At 43.9% G+C, this 15,000-nt stretch overlaps 1 protein-coding gene across 1 annotated transcript in view; it reads right to left on the bottom strand.

Moving 5' to 3' along the window:
* Positions 1 to 14,041: 14,041 nt before the first annotated feature.
* Positions 14,042 to 15,000, bottom strand: part of LOC310789569 (alpha-N-acetylgalactosaminide alpha-2,6-sialyltransferase 1-like) — an 18,658-nt gene continuing 17,699 nt past the window's right edge. The window contains exon 9 of the mRNA XM_083651211.1: positions 14,042 to 15,000. This exon is cut by the window's right edge and continues 461 nt beyond it. The gene's annotated coding sequence lies outside the window, so the exon portion shown is untranslated.

The raw sequence follows: 15,000 nt of genomic DNA, 5'->3' as shown, positions 1-15,000 counted from the left end.
CACGTCCTAGCGCATGCGGCAGTAGTGTATTTGAGAATGTAGAACCCTGGCTTGCCTCTGGCCAGTGACACTTAGGAAAGACTAGGTGACAACCAAGTATAGTTTGGTGACGAGCTGGAGAGACAGTTGACGGCCGGAGAGACGGCAACCCGGTACGGGATGGGATTAGCACCCCATCTTGGCTCTCTCGTGAGGGAGAAATCCACAAACGCTACGGATTAGCCTCCTGAAAATCTGCGCAAGATCGGCGCGGCCTGGGGTCCTCCAGGCTAGAGCGAGGTGCTCGACGCAGGTAAATGACGTGCAGCGCACAGGCCCTCTTGAGGCGTCCTTGAGGCATCCCTTCAGCCTCTGGATTGCCTTTGTCATGAGGGGGGTCTGGTGAGACGAAGGAGGAGCACGGCCGGGAGAAACCCACAGAGCCTAGATCCTCCATGCACCGAAGGGCCAATACTGCGGCGTAGCACTAGCTCTATTGCAGCGGATTGGGTTCTCTTTTACCCCTCCCGCGGGCAACGTTGCAGATAGAGTAGTAAGGCTGATCTGTAGCGGCTTCTGGGACGTGAGTCGGGGTCTTAATTGGCCTCGGCTGGGTCTACTGGGCGAGGGTGTATGATGTTGACAGACCCGAAACACCTAACGACCCCAGATAACATCACTGATGACACGTCCTAGCGCATGCGGCAGTAGTGTATTTGAGAATGTAGAACCCTGGCTTGCCTCTGGCCAGTGACACTTAGGAAAGACTAGGTGACAACCAAGTATAGTTTGGTGACGAGCTGGAGAGACAGTTGACGGCCGGAGAGACGGCAACCCGGTACGGGATGGGATTAGCACCCCATCTTGGCTCTCTCGTGAGGGAGAAATCCACAAACGCTACGGATTAGCCTCCTGAAAATCTGCGCAAGATCGGCGCGGCCTGGGGTCCTCCAGGCTAGAGCGAGGTGCTCGACGCAGGTAAATGACGTGCAGCGCACAGGCCCTCTTGAGGCGTCCTTGAGGCATCCCTTCAGCCTCTGGATTGCCTTTGTCATGAGGGGGGTCTGGTGAGACGAAGGAGGAGCACGGCCGGGAGAAACCCACAGAGCCTAGATCCTCCATGCACCGAAGGGCCAATACTGCGGCGTAGCACTAGCTCTATTGCAGCGGATTGGGTTCTCTTTTACCCCTCCCGCGGGCAACGTTGCAGATAGAGTAGTAAGGCTGATCTGTAGCGGCTTCTGGGACGTGAGTCGGGGTCTTAATTGGCCTCGGCTGGGTCTACTGGGCGAGGGTGTATGATGTTGACAGACCCGAAACACCTAACGACCCCAGATAACATCACTGATGACACGTCCTAGCGCATGCGGCAGTAGTGTATTTGAGAATGTAGAACCCTGGCTTGCCTCTGGCCAGTGACACTTAGGAAAGACTAGGTGACAACCAAGTATAGTTTGGTGACGAGCTGGAGAGACAGTTGACGGCCGGAGAGACGGCAACCCGGTACGGGATGGGATTAGCACCCCATCTTGGCTCTCTCGTGAGGGAGAAATCCACAAACGCTACGGATTAGCCTCCTGAAAATCTGCGCAAGATCGGCGCGGCCTGGGGTCCTCCAGGCTAGAGCGAGGTGCTCGACGCAGGTAAATGACGTGCAGCGCACAGGCCCTCTTGAGGCGTCCTTGAGGCATCCCTTCAGCCTCTGGATTGCCTTTGTCATGAGGGGGGTCTGGTGAGACGAAGGAGGAGCACGGCCGGGAGAAACCCACAGAGCCTAGATCCTCCATGCACCGAAGGGCCAATACTGCGGCGTAGCACTAGCTCTATTGCAGCGGATTGGGTTCTCTTTTACCCCTCCCGCGGGCAACGTTGCAGATAGAGTAGTAAGGCTGATCTGTAGCGGCTTCTGGGACGTGAGTCGGGGTCTTAATTGGCCTCGGCTGGGTCTACTGGGCGAGGGTGTATGATGTTGACAGACCCGAAACACCTAACGACCCCAGATAACATCACTGATGACACGTCCTAGCGCATGCGGCAGTAGTGTATTTGAGAATGCTGAACCCCAACTTTCTCCCGATGTAGCTTGCTGCAATCTGTGTACTTTGTGGGGTGGACATCACAATTTCACAACCAAAATGAGTGTCGATCAAATATTCAACAACAAAAGACACATGCTTTTGCTGTTAGTGTTGGTCAGAATTTGGATACAATTCCTAGAGTGCTCTATTGGTCCTGGTCCATCTGTGCTTGTTGGGATTATCGGTAATAAATTATATTGGTAATAAGTTATATTGAGTTACTGCTAAAAGTAATAATATTTTACCTGTAAGATGTATCAACTGTTACACTAAAATAACCCGTTTCCTTGAAGCTGCTGAAGAGAAAACCACAGACCCTCTCTTACAAAATCAAAGCAAGGGGGCGTGTCTTATTTTGTGTGACTCGTAAAATACTGTATTGATCTCATATGGCCAAGCTGTAGGATGGGGAGCACATGTCTACAATGGCTGCTCTGTAAGTACAATCTGTGTGTGTGTGTGTGTGTGTGTGTGTGTGTGTGTGTGTGTGTGTGTGTGTGTGTGTGTGTGTGTGTGTGTGTGTGTGTGTTTGCCTCATTTTTCAAAGATTAATTGGTAACCTTTTAAATTACAGGACATTAATTTTGCAGTAATGCAGCCTGGAAATAACGGTAACACTTTCTATGAAGGTCATGTCTATAGTGCATTATGAGCACATTCATAAGACATAATGCATTTATAACGCTTTATAAAACTCTTTATAAATGTGTATAATCATGCATGGCAACTTATAACAAGGTTTATAATGTATTGGTGGACATAATGTATTGTAAAACATTAATACTATGCTATAGCATGACTGATATAGGTATCACATTGGAACATCGGGAACTGTTTCCGATTGGCTTTCCTCTTATCTTTCTGGCAGAGAGTTATTTGTGGCAATTGACAAAAACTACCGTAGTCCAAAACCCTCAAAATAAACAGTGGGGTTCCCCAAGGATCCATTTTAGGGACATTTTTCTTTAATTTACACATTTTTACTCCTCTGTGAGGTGATCGGGAGACATGGCATCTCTTTCCATATTTATACCGATGACACACAACTTTATGTGGCCGTGTCTCCTGTGGATGACACAACACCAATTGATTCCATTTTAAATGTATTTTAGATATCAAGGTCTGGATGACACAAAACTTTTTACAGCTTACCGAGGACAAAACTGACATTTCTATATAGGTTCTGAAGCTCAGAGAGAGAGTCTGGTCAAAAAAATGTAATGATCTTGGACTAACCCCAAACAAACAAGCAAGAAACCTTGGTGTGATCTTTGGCACAGACCTGAACTTTAAGGTGCATGTGGGGTCTGTCACTAAATCTGCTTTCTATCACCTTAAATATATTGCTAAAGTGCAGCCATTTCTCTCTCTGAGTGACACAGAAAAATGAATGCACGCTTTTATCTCAAGCAGGCTGGAGTGCTGTAATGCCCTCCTATCTGGTCTATCCAAAAAAAAGTTTTAAATCCACTGCAGCTGCTTCAGAACTCTACGGCCCGAGTGCTGACTGGGGCCAGAAGGAGAGAACACATTACTCCCATTTTAAAGCCCTTACATTGGTTGCCTGTCAGTTTCCGTATTGATTTAAAAATTATTTTACTTGTTTACACATCATGGTCTTGCACCAGTATACCTGTCGCACATACTGTATGCTCACAGTGTATGAACCAGAATGGCACCTCAGGTCCTCTGGCACCAGTCTACTAGTTGTTCCAAAGTGCAGGACTAAGACCTTTGGTGAGCCAGGTTTGAGCTTTTACGCTCCAAGCCGCTGAAACAGACTGCCTGAGCATCTGAGAAAAGCTGGAAATGTTGACATCTTTAAACGAAAACGTAAAACCTACCTCCATTCCGAAGGCCTGGCTTTTGAAATGGTTTATAGACTTAATCTTATTTATTCTGCTCTTTTATTCCATTGTATTTATATTTGTTATATTTTGTTTTTAAATCTGTTTTATTCACTGTCTCAAATTGTGTTTAAGCTCTACGTTCTGGCTGAAGCACTTTGAACTGCACTAACCTGTTTGAAAGGTGCTATAGAAATAAAGATTGATTGATTGATTGATTGATTGATTGATTGATTTGTGAGGTTTAAGTGAGGTGACGGCAATATAAGGTTATTAGCAGTTGCATCATACTATAACACAATTATGAGGACTTATGCAGTATTTGCTGGCTTTAAGTAAAGTGTAAAACAAAAAAGATTCTTCTTTTACCCACTGGGTAGTCACTTTGGCATGGAGGTATAAAGCATTATGAATGTTGAACTTATAACGTCTTCAGACGCGGGTCTGCTATCCATCCCCCGTACCAGACTCAAAACCTTTGGGGACAGAGCCTTCAGCGTGGCTGCCCCCACCCTCTGGAACTCTCTCCCTGCCGAAATCCGTAATGCCCGACCCTGAACAGTTTCAAAACACACCTCAAAACACATCTCTTTTCCATGGCCTTTCCACATGAGTTAGTTCAGTTTAGTTCAACCATCCCTGTTGTTTGTTTTGTTTGTTTGCTTGTTTTCCTCCCCCTCTCTCCCCTATCTGGATCCCACTCTTGTGAAGCGACCTTGGGTTTTATGAAAGGCGCTATATAAATTAAAGTTATTATTATTATTATTATTATAATACATTATGTCCACCACTTAAATTACTTTTTAAACCTTGTTATGAGTTGTGATACATGTTTTAGAAAGTAAACTATAGATATATAGATAGATAGATAGATAGATAGATAGATAGATAGATAGATAGAATAGATAGATAGATAGATAGATAGATAGATGCTTTAAAATAGTGTTGTAAAAGTGCCTTTTGCGGAGTTGACCGTGAACCATTTATTGCTGTGTGTGTGTGTGTGTGTGTGTGTGTGTGTGTGTGTGTGTGTGTACATTCTTTTAAATATTTTTTTACCCTATTCACCGGAATTTGGGAGGCCATCTTGGATTTGTCAACAAATAATTAACTGATGGTAATTTCACAGGTTCAGTTTTATTCCTTGAGCCATAAAACCTAGACACCAAAAACACATTTATAGGTTGAATACTAATTGAGATATCTCGGACGCCATCTTGTAAATGACCCCTTTCCGGAATTTTTATTTTCCTATAGACTTTTAATGTTATTTAACATGTTATTTAATAATGTTATTTAACATGTTATTTAATAATGTTATTTAACATGTTATTTAATAATGTTATTTAACATGCCCAATGGTAACAGAAAAACATTTTGTATCAATTTGTTCAGTGTATTTTGTTCTCATTGAATGACTGCCTAAAGACACAGCCCCATACTAGGGTCAGTGCTGTTTCTCACATCACAGAGGATTAGATCAGTCACATTTATCAAAGGCAAACATATCAAACCACAACCATCTTTAGGAGGGAAGATAATACAAATGGATCCATGCTGCACAACATCCTGGGTCTCTGGGTCTTTGTTTCTTAGTCAAATTCTCTGACTGCAAAACCTCAAAGTAACCGGAGTCTCGTTTCTCTTCAGTGCTGACCATGCTGTGCTGCAGACCCACACAAGGTTGGTACACTTCACCTGACTGTTCAAAACTGTTATCCCTGTGACTCTGATAGAGTGTTTTGGAAGAGACAAGTACAACTAATCCTTACAGGGTGAGATGGGGTTTGTGCTTTATGTCACACGATACCTTAACATATATACGGGCCGCACATTTCCTAACTGTTTTGAACTGCTCTGTACTAAACTACACACATTCTGACTGGCTAGTCAGTGATCCAATGCATCCTCAGTTGGCAAACAAACAAACAAACAAACAAACAAACAAACAAAAAACACAGGCTTTACTTAGTCTGAGAATTTGTAAAATTGTCTTCCATCCAGGAAAACACAATATGCCATCTGGGGACATGCACTAAAATTAAAATACTGGTATTACAAAAGTTTAAAAGTCTGCAATGAATTTTACATGACGCGGTGCCAATATCGGCTTGTCTGAGCAACGAGTTGCGTTTGAAAGCAGTTGCTGCCTTGCCTTGCCTACAGTTACTACAGATGGAGGAGTTTGGACTGGAGCACACACACACACACACACACACACACACACACACACACACACACACACACACACACACACACACACACACACACACACACACACACACACACACACACACACACACACACACACACATACACAGAAAGGACCTGGGATAGACTGGGGTTTGAACCCAGGGCCTTCTTGCTATGAGGCAACAGTCCACTGAACCACTGTGCTGTCATGTGCATAACTTGCAGTCGTAACACTGAGCAGATCGGGGCAGTCTGCTGGACTTTCTTTGCAACACTCAAAGGGTAATTTAAGTCTAAAAAAATAATAATTTAAGCCCCCCCCCTTCCCAGCTCTTCTGACTGTGAGTCCCAGTGGATCTTGGTTGTTTAAAGGACAGCCTGTCTCTCTGAGCTGTGAGGACGACATCACTGCTGGATGGACGGTGTGGAGGACGACCACGACCACGACCACGACGACGACGACCATAGGACAGACGTCTGAGTGTGGAGATGAGTGGGGACAATCAAATGGTTCTTCTTGCTACATCAGACATACAGTACTATGGGACAGTGGAGTTTACTGGTGCCAGTCTAAAGAAGGAGCAAAGAGCAACACCGTCAACATCACTCTCACTGGTAAGAAAAAACATCTACTTATGAATAACTAAATAACTGCATGTTAATGATCAATATCTATCTATCTGAATACCAGAGAGCAGTTATGATTGTGACAGTTATTATTACCTCCGCCACGGAGTTGGCTGGAGGTTATGTTTTTGCCCCTGCTTGTCTGTGTTTGTGTCTGTCTGTCAGCAGGATATTCAAAAACGGATTTGCACAAAACTTGGCAGAAAGGTTGGTCATGGGCCAACTTAGAAGTGATTCACTTTGGATGGCCACACAGGGAGCGTGACAATGGCTGTGGCCAATCACAAAAACGCGCTTACAGTAACTTCTACACGGATTCACGTAACGCCACAAAACTTTGTAGATAAGTAGATATAGGGGGTGTGGCAATAGGTGTGTCCAATCACAGAAAGGCGCCTAACTAACAGATTTGCATGGAACCTGGCATAAAGGTTGGTCAAGGGCCAACTTAGAAGTGACTAATAACTTCCCATACCCATTGGCCAAAAGGTGCTGTGGCAATGGGAGTGTGATGTGGCGCAGGTGCATGCACTCTACTGAGTGACCTCTAGTTACTATTGTTTTTCATGTCGATGTGAAAAAGGATTGGTTTTAAAAAACAAATGTGAAAATGAATGAAAATACTACTTTCCATCCACCAGCAAGAGTATTGATGGAGTTGTCTGTAAATGGATTAAATCATGCAGTTTGTCTCTGTGTTCAGCTGTGATCCTACAGAGTCCTGTCCTTCCTGTGATGGAGGGAGCTTCTGTGACTCTAAATTGTACAACCGACATCGCCTCCACCCACCCAGCTGATTTCTATAAAGGTGGCTCCTTCATCACGACCGAGTCTACAAGACAGATGACCATCCACAATGTTTCCAAGTCTGATGAAGGCGTCTACAAGTGTTTAATCTCTGGTCATGGAGAGTCTCCACTCAGCTGGCTGGCTGTGACAGGTGAGGATATCAGAGTTAAGGCCTTTGCACACTAAGTCCGTATTTTCCGTCTGAAATCGTCGCACGTTTAAAAATAAATATCTCATGTATCAATCACGTTTACACACCAGGCCCGGTTCTACGGGGGTGCAAAAGCATGCATTGCACCCTTATTTTAATTGTCTGCATGCTCAGTTGAAAAGTAAAAAAATAAAAATAAAAAATCTTTTTTTTTTTTAAATAAATGCTACAGCTGCACACTTACTGTTTAAACTTGAATTATAGTTGTTGTTTTTCTTTGTTCTTTGATGTGATTTTATGGCTTTTTGGCACCTATATGTAACCTTTTAAGGTTGAGATAATTGTATTATCATTATATGGTCCAAATATTTCAATAAAGCACTTGAAACACTTGAAATATTCTTGCTTGGGTGCTATCATTCTACTTGAAATGATGGTCAAATGCATTATTTTTAGTAAAATAACATGTCAAATTTTTCGGCCTTCGGCCGGGCATCTGCACCCCTTCCTATCTAGGATGCACCCCATGTCATCTTGTTCTGGAACCGGCCCTGACACTGACCCCGAAACCTTCAGCCGTCTTTAAAGTTTTTGGAACAGGCTAATTTTTTTTGCGTTTTTCGCATCAGTCAAAAGCTTTTTCCGAGCTGTTTGACCCCGTGTGTGTTTGTGTTTGGGGGCAGTCTGAGCGGAGAGGCAGCTGGAGAGACGTGGTGTTCGCTCCACTCACTGAGCCCCTCTCTGCTCCCTCTCCCTGGGGGACAGGGCTGTGGCACCTGGCCCCTCTCCCCCTGGGGGACGGGGCTGTGGCACCTGGCCCCTCTCTGCTCCCTCCCCCTGGGGGACGGGGCTGTGGCACCTGGCCACGGCGCACCACAGCCACCTTGACGAGGTGAATGCGAGTACTTAATACTCAAGTACACTGTGCAATAACTGCAATTTGACACGTAATGTACATCACTTACTCTACTTATTTTTGCTTACTTTATACTTACTCTACTTTATTTTTGCTTTATTTTGCTTACTTATCGCATTTTACTACTGTTTATTTTATGCTATGTTGTGTTCTGAGTGCGAGCTACTGTAACCTGTCCCAATTTCCCCCCGGGGATCATTAAAGTCTTTCTGATTCTGATTCTGATTCTGATTCCCCGACCTGCTGCCATCTGTCTTCTCCAGTCCACATCACCGCTGCTGCAGATCAGCCACTGCTGCCTGTCACCTGTCATGTTGTAATGTGGATACAGGAGAGCATAGATTCCCTGATGAACCAAAATGGTGGCGATTTCTGGTTAAGCCTACAAAGAAACATCATCCCTGTGGTACTCTATGAAGCAGGGGTTTTGGTAGCAATGGATGCCTTAGGTCTTCTAGTTGATTACACCCTGCCTTTTCGAAACCCCCCCACTCTGAAGATCGACCTCCATTCTTCGTAATGGAGGGGTTTTCCCATTTTTTTAAAGGCACCGCTATTCCGAATGGGGACATCCCCTCCATTTCGAAAACCCCCACTCCGAAATTGATATTCAAGTCCATATTTCTCAGAGTTTCCTGCATCAAACACTGCCACTAATTGTTTTTTATTGAAAATATGCATAGGCGGTGCTAGACCATCGGAAATGGGGAAGCTAAATTTCCTCAGATTTTCATAAAACAAAATCAGTTCAACCCGACTGGCATTCACAAATAAGAACGTCCTCATCTTGCTAATATGACTCAATGAACCTTATTCAACTGTGAGCATTTGACTCAAAGTTACAATTAATTTTTTTCAAACACTTTTCACGGTATGAATGTGGGCGTGTGTAACAGCTCACCTTTAGATGTGTAGAAAACATCATTTATGATTAGATCCTGTCGGCGTGTCAGGAGATATAAATAATCAGTTGAATATGCTGCTGTGGAACAGATTTTTGCGCTCTTGGATTACGCATTTGACAAACTTAACAAACTGTGTGGCAAGACAACATAAATGAACAATTAGACCAGCAGAGTGGAAAGTCTGTCTGCCAAAAAATAAAAATAAAAACATTGCTCCGGGCCCGATACGCGTTTAACTAGAGTGTGCGTTGTCAAGGTGTAGCCTATTTCTTTGCGGAGTGGGGGAGAAAGCAAGCGGGACAGCTGTGCCCAGTCCCTGAGCAGCGGCTCGCGCGATTCTGAACAACACAGAGTGCAAAGATGTCTGTGATCCACAGCTGATTTTAGGATGTATCCAACGTTCACATTCCTGTATCTATCTGAATGCAGCAGGCTCGTGTTTACTGCTATGAAACGTTAAACGTATGAAATGTTGAAACGTTTATTTCAAGCTGCAGGAATGCAGGAAACTCGGAGAAATATGGACTTGAAAATCAATTTCGGAGTGGGGGGGTTTAATCAATTTCAATTTCGGAGTGGGGGGGTGTCGGAACGGTGGTGTTTCGGAATGGAAGGCGGTCCCCCTTCTAGTTTCTTCAGCTTTAAAAATGACCCTACAGCCATTTGATTACCCGTGAAAATCGGGAGTGTTGGCAGACCACTCGCAGCCCACCTGCAGTACCTCCACGGCCCACTAGTGGGCTGCGGCCCACAGTTTGGGAATCACTGGTGATTGGCTTATAGCGGAAAAGCAAGGGAAAGAAGTGGCTAGAGCTGATTGGCTATTGGAAAAGCGAGGGAAATAAATGGCTTGAGCTGATAGGCTATTACCAGAGAGGGAATGCGTGGGTGACTGTGAATGGACGGGGAGAGAGGTGTGAATGAAAGGGGGTGTGCATAGCAATGATTGGGGTGATATAACCTGAAACTGGGCATTGGCTGCATCTAGTCTTCATGCTTGAAATTAGTCTAAGACATCACTTACATCAATTCCTGCATGTGGATTTGTGCAGAGCTGATGTAACCTGCATTGTGTAGCCACCCGCAATAGGGGATTGAACTTGGAACCTCTGACACGGGAGGCGGGCATTCTAGCAAGGAAACCCATGGGGTCTAGCGTCTAAAGTTGGGCATGGATTTGCACAAAACTTGGTGAAGGTTGGTTATAGTGAACAAAGACCTGATGAACTTTTCCTGACGATTGGCCAAAAGGTGTGTGGTGATGGCCGTGGCATATCACCAAAGGTGCTCCCTTGTGGTCTGTTGTCGGCCTTGTTAGAGGTCTGTGCTCTACTGAGCACATTTTCTACTTCTTATTTCTTGTTGTTTTCAGCAAACGCCACACTGACAGTTGCTCCAGTTACCGCAGCTACTCCTCCTCGCTCCTCTCCTGCCCGCCTGCTGATGTGGTCCCTGATATCAGTCTGTGGTCTGGTTGTAATGGTTGTAATGGTTGGTGGGTGGGCCATCCACAGAAAGCTCAAAGGTAAGACACAGACCTTACATTGTACACAGTTCTCGTTTAGTCCAGTAATAATGTGGGTCAACCTCTCACTAATTTCACTAATTGCGACAAAACTCAGTGGATTTTGTGTCCTCAATATGTGTTTTCATGGGAACGCGAATTTGGGTTCAGCAGGATAATCTTCACAAACGTGAATAACTTTTATTACTTTTGGAACGTAGTTTTTTTAATAAAATGCTTCAAAAGGCATACAAGTGATTAACGTTCATGAAGATTATCCTGCTGAACCCAAATTCACGTTCCCATAAACTTTTGTTAACCACAGACCTTATTAGTAGGAGTAATATTTTATTACTGTCATGTATTTTGCAGACCGTGTTCCAGATCCAGTCTACTCAGCAGTGGCAGGAGACATCACTTATGGACAAATCACCATTAAACCAGGCAGCAATCCATTCAGCAAGAGAGGTAATGTTAGCTCTCCTCCTCATTATAGAAACTTTACATTTATATCACTAGTCTGCACCCAACCATGTGTTTCCACCAATAACACCTTATTACTTACATCACATTACTTCTCAAAAAGCTGATTGTATAGGCCTAAATACATAGAATCCAGTATCATCACCAAAGGTAGTTTATAGAATTTTTTCATACATAGCCTAGAAACACTGCAGAGAGAACAATGTGATTTATTTGTGTGCGTGTTGTGTGTGTGTGTGTGTGTGTGTGTGTGTGTGTTCAGACTCTCCATCAGATCCAGATGTTGTGTACTCTCCGGTGAGGTAGACCTTCACACCAGTCGAACCAGTGGACCCCAAAGCACCTTAAACCCGGCCTCAGTACATTTACATTCATTTATTTTGTTTTGTACTGTTTTAGGGCTTTTCACACTGCACTACACTTAGCCGGGGCTAAGTGATTCTCTTTTCTGGATTGTGTTAGTATTGAGTGCTGCAATGACTCAACGTCCCCAAAGGTTTCTCATATTATTTGTCATCTTATATGTCGGGTCAACCAGGCACATGGGCCCCTGAGACAGAGCCTGATACATGACGCTGATGTCACTAACTTTACATTACTGCCCTGCTGTGATAATGACCTAAACATTAGTTTAGAAGGTGTCAACATGGCTCTGTTCCTCTGTTTATCTATAGTGCCTTTAGCAGTAAAGCTCTGCATTATTGTCCATATCACCCAAATATGTCATATTAATCAGATTAGGGTTAGGGTTAGTCAGGTTAGTAAATGTTGCATGTGCAATGTGCATCCTGGATATAGTTTGTTACAATAGCGTTAGCTCAAAGAGTAGAGTAAGAGTAGAGTAAATCTTTATTTATCCCCCCTGGGGCAATTCATATGCAGCATAACAAAAAAATTAATTGAAAAACATACAAGACATAAAACAGTAAAAAGTAGGGATGTCTTAAAACATAGTACATTTAAAAGGACAGGAAACCATGGAAGTTTAAACAGTAAAAGGGGCATGAAGTAGGCTACTATTCGATTCAACAGTTCAGACAGCGAATAGCCTCAGGAACAAAAGAATGGCTGTATCTGTTCCTGTAACAGCGGGGCATCCTATACCTGCGCCCAGAAGGAAGGAAGGAAAACTCAGGGTAAAGAGGGTGCTGAGAGTCACGTATGACACCCTGAGCCTTCCTAAGAACCCTCTTCTTATATAGAAGACAGAGGTCATTCAAGTTGCAGCCTGAAGTGCTAACTAAGTGCCAACTAAATGCTAACGTTAAACAGTATGTGGATGGACAATACTAACGCCATTAGCGCCATGGGTTGGACAGTAAAATAAAAACACAGATTTTGGTGGTCTAACCTACTGTAACCTAACCAAAAACGTCCGCCTTGTACAAAAAATAAAAAATAAATCAAATGAAGTTGACCCAGGGGCCACACTGAGTGAGGACGGGGGCCGCATGCGGCCCGCCAGCTGCCCACCCCTGATGTAAGTAAGTCATGGTTTACCAAGACCCCAAAATGTTGTTTTCCCTGTCAGAACCACTGACTCAAACCATGCGGCTAGGCCTTTAGGCCTAGAATAATGCAACTAATAATTTGCAACTTGGAATTGTAACTTTGTAATTGTTCTCTCTCCCATAAGTGCAAAAGAAATGCAATATTATACATGCAATGGGGTCATTCAGTTGTTAGAAGTGACTTAAGCATAGTCCAAAATTATTGTCAGATAGCCTAAGTGTTTTTCTAACATGCTGTTCACTGTGACTATACATTGTGAGCTGTAAATACTGATATTCAGGTGATTATGTGGTGATTGCCTCCGTAAGCCGGCACTTGTTGCAAAACATTTCCTGTTGTGGTCACGGGGAGGTGGGAGTCTTTGTCTCATAGTCCCCCTATGCGTGCTGCACAAAGCCGTCAGATGGAAAATTAACTTGCATTTTGTTTGCTTGCGGCTAACAGCTCTCTCTGTGAGTGTACCTGTGAGTGTGGTAAATATATATATTTTCCATATCAGGTTCTGAAGAATGAAACCACCGTAGTCTAGTAACGGGAATAACATGCAGGGACTTTCAATGCTCAAAGTTTTTCACATCAAGGGCCCCTAAACGGACCCAAATTAGACAATTTGGGGTTATGTTTTGAGTGAATCTGTTGTTTGTTTATTTTGTATTTTGTGTGTTTTTTGTAGATGTTTGTGGTTCTTATGTTTTTCTTCCTTTGTTTTTTTAATCAATAAACACATTTATAAAAAAAAAAATGTCCCAGGGTCCCCCATCTGATAATATTTTTGCTTTTAGATGTTTTATTACAGAAAGTGTATGAAACCCATGAGCAAACACTACTTATGGATGGGATTGAAAATAGATTACTGGTATCCCCCCCTTTGCCGGGGACCCCTTGGGACCCCATCAAGGACCCCTGGGGGTCCCCGGACCCCCCCCCCCCCCCCCCCTCTCTCTCTCTCTCTCTCTCTCTCTCTTAATCATTAATGTAATTTTCAATACATTTGAAGGAAAACACAATAATCAAATGACAAATGTAATCCATTTTGACATCAGGCTGCAACCCCAGATGATGCTGAGAAACTCAATGTGGCTGAATACTTTTTGAATGCATGCTACTGATACTGATAGTGTGCAAATACAAATTGACACACTTGTGTAAAAAAAAAAATCCTCTGTCTCACACTCGTGAATGAAAAGTCAATGTACCGAATACTTATAACACTTAATAAGGCCTGAGCTGAGCCATGCCACGGCCATTATAAGCTACTGAAGGTCACTAAATTGCTGATTGATAGTGTGATTTCTTGATAAAACTGGCTGAATGCAGATCAACAGCCGTTGACCAGATAGCTCATCCCACAATCTACTAGACAGTGGCTCCATCTTGTGGACAATAACCAGATCATTTCCAGACTATGTGAATTCTTCTCACTTTTAAAATGTTACTGTAAGGAGAGAGCCTTGGCCTGAAAACGTTTGAGAAGAACCACTGCTCTACCTGCTCAAAATGCCCGGCCCGACTCACCGCTAGCCTGTGCAGCAGCTATATTTGGGGGGCATGGCCCGTGAATGGCTCCCCATGACGCTGACCCCGTGTCCCTCGCTGGCTGCCCTGCTGAACTGGCAGCCCTCATTTCTGCTGTGCCTCGGTTTAGCCCTTGAGACGCAGCTCGCCCAGCCTCGCATGTACATTTGCTTTTTTATGCATAAACAAAGTAAAAAAAAATAAAAAAGGGGGGATTTCCTAACTTTGATTGCAATGATGTTCAGCCAAGACAATTCTTATATAAGCTCTAAAGCTGGAGTTTGCCCCGGCAGCAAAATCATAATAAAACAAATCATAATTTTGGTGCTTTATTATAAACTAGGGATCTCGCTATGCGGCCTCGCCCGTCCTGTAGCTCGCCGAGCTGGCCCTGCAGCTCGCATTCGCAGCTCGGTGTGGAACGGCTGCTAAAAGTTAAAATACTATTTTTTTTAGCTCAATGCGTGTAGTTGCAGTGCTTGTCAAACAAACAAAGCAAGC

This window comes from Poromitra crassiceps (assembly GCF_964638095.1).
Source record: "Poromitra crassiceps genome assembly, chromosome: 14".
Lineage (NCBI taxonomy): Eukaryota > Metazoa > Chordata > Actinopteri > Beryciformes > Melamphaidae > Poromitra > Poromitra crassiceps.
Note: the sequence above shows the minus strand (reverse complement) of the source record. Positions and strands in the feature narration are given on the sequence as shown.